This window comes from Ranitomeya imitator, chromosome 5 (genome assembly GCF_032444005.1).
Source record: "Ranitomeya imitator isolate aRanImi1 chromosome 5, aRanImi1.pri, whole genome shotgun sequence".
NCBI classification, from domain to species: Eukaryota; Metazoa; Chordata; class Amphibia; order Anura; family Dendrobatidae; genus Ranitomeya; species Ranitomeya imitator.
The window spans coordinates 41542224-41549191 of record NC_091286.1 but is presented as its reverse complement, the minus strand read 5'-3'; the positions used below and the strand labels follow the sequence as shown (position 1 = coordinate 41549191).

The window sequence follows — 6968 nt, the reverse complement described above, 5'->3', positions numbered from 1 at the left end:
CTGTAGATAATCCCCTGATGCTGGTGGGCTTAGCTCACCTTCGATTTTGGGGGTGACTGGATATCTTTAACTGGGAGGGGAGGGCATGGTTAGTCTGTGAGGAGACAGTGTGTGAAAAGAAAATGGAGAATGTTCATGGAGGAGATACATGTGCTCTCTCCAGGGACAGTGCTGAGAAGGATCAGGGTGTCAGCCCCTAGGTCATCCAGGCTTCCAGAGTTGGGTGGTAAACTGAGATGCTGTGTGGTTTTCATAACCAATCGTGGAGTGTATTTCCCAGGAGCTTCATAGCAACAGAGAATCAGTGAGAGATTGTGCAAGAACAAACACGTGCTTCACATAGGATTCACGCTGCGGGCAGTGAGTACGTGGCTGTACCGGAAGTTTCTGACTCCAGGAAACCTTTGTCCCAGAAGGGATTAGAGCAGCAGGGAGTTCATACTGAATCACAGCAGAGAGAGATAATTCCCATCGTGCAGAGCAGACTGTATACCTGGTGAGAGCTGTATTCCATCCTCTGAAACTGCATCTGGACTTCAGTAAATGGTAAAGTGACTTTCCCTGTCTCCTGCCTTATTACTCTGCACCATCTACTTCCATCACTATCCCTGGGGACCAGCCCTAGATGGAGGGGGTTAATCAGCTGCACTGCCATCATCACCTGCCCCCCCAGGGATCATCTGCCATCTTACAGCTGAACCCTCCAACTGGTGTCACAAACTCTTCTTTTTAATTTTTGTTTTCCTTTTTATCTTTTTATTTTTAATCCCTATTTCACTGTCCCCAGAGCACAGGCATCGGGCACGGCTGCCATCCTCGTGACGCCCTGAATCCAACGCTGCTCGGCGACCTTAGTACCCCGCTCTGGGCGATACACCATCTGCATGTCATCCAACTGCTGTCCATCTTTTGCTGCTTAATGGGTTAGAGAAGCTTGGTTTATTTTTTATTTTTTGCATCAGAGAGAAACGGATGTTGCACCAATGGTAAAAATGACCATAGGCCAAAACTGGATGAAAATATGATGAAAAAAAGGTACATTTTTTTCTGGTGTGCCAAAAAAAGAAAACAGACACCTGAATGCCTTTGATAGACAGAGCACAGGCATGTCGGGAATTAATTTTAATTGGAGCAATGCAATGCTACATTATTATTATTATAACGCAATTTATTCCATGGCGCTTTACATTTCCCCTCTGCCACCAGTCAAATGTGCAGCAAGCTGCCATCGATTTAGAGAAGAAAGGAACACAAGTCCCGGCATGTGAAGCATCCTTTAGGTCATTTTACAAACTACCAATTTGTAGAAAATATGAGCCTCCGGGGGATTAGGGACAGAAGACGTGGCTCAGATATTACATTCCTAAAAGCACGTTGTTTTGGAGAATTCGTGGTGGCACATGACTCACCAGCTCATTCCACTGCAAGCAATATTGTGCGTACTTACACCAATTTCGTGGATGACTCACTGAGCCTTTGTGATCTTCTTGCCTAAAACAAAAAATAGTTTCACGAGTACAAAAAGTTTTACAAACTTGCAAATCCCTTGTATTTAGCGTAACTACTTTACAACAAGGTTTCCCAAACACGGAGTGTAGTAAAGCAAATAATAACATTGGCCATTACGGCCTAGGTCCCTTTAGAGTTTTACTCCTCCGTTTCCCAACGTCGTTAGTCTTTAAAGAGTCACTGCTCGGAAATGTCTTTACGTGCACGAGAGCTTGTCATTGTTCTCACAGTTATTTTACATGATTTTAATTGTGGATTCAAGGAATAAGTGTGGGAAACCCATAATGATCTTTTAAACAGGAAATAGGCTGAACTTAAACCTTCCTGACTTACTATTGTTCATAAAACCAGAAAGGAAACAACGTAAAATTTGTGCCAGAAACGAAACCGTGTCCTTTACATCAAAACACATTTAGATCACCAGACTTGGGTATCAGTACAACACATTACTAGTATGGCTGGGTTCTAGTAAGTGAGTAGGAAGGAGATAAAAGGACTATATTTGCATAGCAAGCAAGAAGTAAGAACTAGGTAAATATTACAAAATCTTTATTGCCTACTTATCTTTAAATGTCACAGACACAATTGTCCTTTGCTCCCTCCATTGATTACTATAGCAGGGGTTGGCATAAGATCTGATCTTACAAATACTGTCGGATGGTTATCAGAGGTAAATAACTCCCCTGATTTCCTCAATTAGATGGGCATACATATTAATTCCTACGGCAGAAAAGAAAATGGTCACATTTGGCACAATGTGTTTAATATCCTCTCTCGTTAGTGCAACTTTAGATCAATAAAGTGAAAAGCGAGGTTCTTGGCACCAAGGGCTAGCATAAAATTATAAGAGGTAAATAAGAGCCAGGATATTAGAATTTATTTATCCCTTTAAACAGACAATGGGCCAATTCATCAAAGCTTTTTTAACAGAATTCTGGGGTAAAAAGCATACAACATTTTCTGGCCTATGCGAGGTTGATGTTTTCACTTTTGGCAATTTTGCCAGTTTGCCAGTACGGGGCTGAACGGGGACTTGACAGCTCCTGCTTGTCAAATCCATGACGAGTGATAGCATTCACTATAAAACTAAGCTAAAGGTACCTTCACATTTAGCGACGCTGCAGCGATCCAGACAACAATCCCGATCGCTGCAGCGTCGCTGTGTGGTCGCTGGAGAGCTGTCACACAGCTGTCGGTTCCCTGGTAACCAGGGTAAACATCGGGTTACTAAGCGCAGGGCCGCGCTTAGTAACCCGATGTTTACCCTGGTTACCAGTGAAGACATCGCTGAATCGGCATCACACACGCCGATTCAGCGATGTCTGCAGGGAGTCCAGCGACAAAATAAAGTTCTGGCCTTCTAGCTCCGACCAACGATGTCACAGCAGGATCCTGATCGCTGCTGCCTGTCAAACTGAACGATATCGCTATCCAGGACGCTGCAACGTCACGGATCGCTAGCGATATCGTTCAGTGTGAAGGTACCTTTACTCCAGTAGGGACTAGAGTAAGATATGTGGTGAAGCACACGCAACTTCGCACCTCTCCTGATTCATGAGCCTCGTCATTCACCTCGCCTCCTCATCAAGCACGGAATGAAAATCACCGCTCTTGATAAACTAGTGCTGTAAAAGAACACCACTTTCTTCATCAGGTCATTTATTATTTATTTTACTTGCCTATATAGCACCATCATATTCCACAGCGCTTTACATACCCCATTGTGGATATCAATCTAAATTCCCAATCATTACATCACTCAGGTGTGGGAGGAATTCGGCAAAGCCACGCAAACACGGTGGAGAACACGCAAACGCCTTGCGGATGTTGTTCTTGGGGAGATTTTATGTCATTCACAAATCGATTAAGATACATGAAGAGGGACGAATCCCACCCAATATAGTCACCCACTATGACGAAATATCACCCAATACTATTTATATAACCACATGGGCCCATTAGAACATTGACGAAAAACCACCAAATAAAATAGATTCACTCTAATAAAATGTTCAACCCCATATCCAATACTGTTACTTATTCCCAAATCAATCCTCTTGGAGTCATATCCCAGCCCTCTGGTTTCTGCATGATATGACTCCGATAGGGTTGGTATTGGAATATAAATATCAGTGTTGGATACGGGTTTACTTGAACATTTTATTACAGTGCATCTATTTTTATGCTTTTTTTGAGTGGGATTCGCAACATTTTATGCATTTTATTCCATTTGTGACAGATGTATATGACTAGATGAAGAAACTTGGTGCACTTTTGAAACGCATTGTCTGTTTAAAACAATAAATTAACGTTTCCAACACTGTCAGAGAAAAGCACTTATTTAACTTCTATCATCTTAGGTGCTCATGAATAGAATCGAGCGAATTTTTAAAAATTCTGTTCCGATTACGATCGCTGACAAATATTGTTTTTGCAATATTTGCCGAACGCAGGTGAACGTCATTGGAGTTAATGGGAGTAGAAATGAACGAATATGTTCAGAACCGATCATCAAACATAAATTCGGCACAAATAGGGTACAAATATGGCATGAATATGTCAAAATCATATTCGGCAACCGAACCCGAACATATTCGCTCAACTCTACTCATGAACCTCAGTTTTGTATTTTTTTGATCTGTACTTATTAACATCTTTGCAGGAATTCAGCTGCCAAGCACACCACCAGGGCAACGAAGGAGTGGCTTCGTAAGAATCATATGAAGGTCCTGGAGTGGCCTAGCCAGTCTCCAGATCTCAACCCCATAGAAAACTTTTGTAGGGAGTTGAAAGTCTGTGTTGCCTAGCAACAGGCCCAAAACATCACTGCTCTAGAGGAGATCTGCATGGAGAAATGGGCCAACATACCAACAACAGTGTGTGGCAACCTTGTGAAGACTTACAGAAAACGTTTGACCTCTGTCATTTCCAACAAAGGATATATTACAAAGTATTGAGATGAAATTTTGTTAATGACTAAATACTTACTTTCCACCATAATTTGAAAAATAAATCTTACCAAATCAGACAAGGTGATTTTCTGGATTTGTTTTCTCATTCTGACTCTCATAGTTGTGGTCTTCCTATGATATCAGTTACAGGCCTCTCTCATCTTTTTAAGCGGGAGAACTTGCACAATTGGTCGCTGACTAAATACTTTTCCCCCCCCACTGTAAATTATATGCACTGTGCCCTTGGAATATATAAGGTTACACTATAACCCTCAAATTGATAAAATACACCACGCCCCTGAATGTAAACTATGCAATGATCATTGAATTAAAAAAATACACTTTGTTCACTGAATACAAAAAAATATACATGGTGATCCCTAAGTATATGAATAAATATAAACTGAATATAAACCTGTATTGTTACATACTGTGCCCCCTGGATTAAACAAAAACAACTCTTTTTACATAGGAAGCTCCATTCTCATGCTGAACAACCCTACTGGATCAATGTCCTCATCATCGTCATCTAACAAAAGATGTAAGGAAACCAAATACGGATTTTTTCAGCTCTGCTGCTTTATTCTTTGTGATAAAAAGACACAGAGGCAATTGGATAAATTATTGATATCGCAGGAAGCCATGGATGACTTCCTTCCTAGGACATGTGCTTCGCTCCTGCTGCCATTTTTAACCAGAATGTCTGCAACATCCCAGATACGACTTACACAGCTCTTCAGGGGCGGTACTAGAAACACTGAATCCTTCCTTCTCAAGGAGAGCTAATTTGCATACCTTTTCCCCCAAGGAGCATTGCCTGTAAGACTCCCTACACCAGCTGAAACTTCACAAGGATTGTCAGGACACCCAGGGTTTACTCTCCCGACATGAAACATTTTGGCATGGGGTTCTCTATATGTGAAAACCTGATTATCTCTCTGAATTGTATTTTTTACCTAACCGACAAGGCAAGATTCTTGATTCTAATTTTGGCTATCCACACAATTTTTACCTCTCTTGTGACAGATAAAGACTTCATTGTTTGAAATATTTCTGGAAATGAAGGAGGGTCAAAATTGTAAAAAATGTTGAAAGAGATTTTTTTTGCATTTCTGCTCCTTATATGATATTACAAAAATGTCCTCTTTTACAAAATGGTCACTTTGATATGTAACACATGTAGTTTTGAGTATTTGGGGTGTGGTTAGAGTTGTAGCGTGAGTTGGCGGCTTTTTATTTTATGTCACCCAAATATTATTTAGCAAAAGCCCGAAGCAATATCCAGAGACAGAAAGACTCAGTCCTGAAGTATCACATTGAAATGTGCCATTGTTCATTAATTTGATAGGACTACCTGTAATTTCCCACCCGCAATGTCCCGTCCAGCCATTAAAGGATTACAACAACCAAATCCCAGACAATGTCTCATCAGAAAGAAAAACCCTTTAAGAAATATTAGGTGCGAATGTGCAATGTCTGAATCATATCCACCAGTATTTATACAATGCAGTAATATTTTATTACATACTATCATGCCTTCTATATCTCTTCTGTACTTTGGAATTTAATGCATGGCTTTAGGTAAGGGGAATTTAGCACTTGGGCCAGGCTTAAATAAATAGGTGTAGTTATAGAGGATAAATATTGTAAAACATTAATGTGTGTATATTATAGTATTGCACCGGTAAGAGACTATTACTAACACTCTAGGTGCAGCAGACATAGTGAAAGAATTTATTATTGACAGCCATTAATCTAAAAATCAGCAAGAAACGGTGAACAAAATAATATTTTCAGCTCTCATTCTGCACCCAAATGCATCAAGGGGAAAGATGGGCAAATAATGTCCAATCTTAAAGGGACACTGTCACCTGAATTTGGAGGGAACAATCTTCAGCCATGGAGGCGGGGTTTTGGGGTTTTTGATTCACCCTTTCCTTACCCGCTGGCTGCATGCTGGCTGCAATATTGGATTGAAGTTCATTCTCTGTCCTCCATAGTACATGCCTGCACAAGGTGCAATCTTGCTTTGTGTAGGCATGTACTATGGAGGACAGAGAATGAACTTCAATCCAATATTGCAGCCAGCATGCAGCCAGCGGGTAAGGAAAGGGTGAATCAAACACCCAAAAACCCCGCCTCCATGGCTGAAGATTGTTCCCTCCAAATTCAGGTGACAGTGTCCCTTTAAAGGAGTTGTCTAATAGTTTGATAGGGTTGGCCAACTTTTGGATAGGTTATCAATTTTTGATCGACCGAGGTCCAACATCCGTCACCCAAACCGATTAGGGGTTATCAGCTCCGGTGGTGGCCGGATGTAATGGAGCTTGAAGATTACTGTTCTGTACACTGTTTTTTTATGGGTTTCCCATGTATTGCATTCAGGAACTGAGTTGCAGAACCTAGGACTAGCCACTGCATAGTGTACAGAGCCATGTTGTTCCAATTGTGTTCAATGTTCTCATCCAGCGGCCGCAGGAGATACACTGTTGTTGAGGTGCCAGTTGT

At 41.3% G+C, this 6968-nt stretch overlaps 1 long non-coding RNA gene across 1 annotated transcript; it reads left to right on the top strand.

Annotated features, from left to right (window-relative positions):
• The first annotated feature begins 386 nt into the window (after window positions 1–386).
• LOC138680520 (uncharacterized) lies at window positions 387–5361 on the top strand. Its single transcript, XR_011321633.1, has 3 exons — window positions 387–546; window positions 4172–4541; window positions 4933–5361. It is a non-coding gene; the product is annotated as an uncharacterized lncRNA (long non-coding RNA).
• Window positions 5362–6968: the final 1607 nt, after the last annotated feature.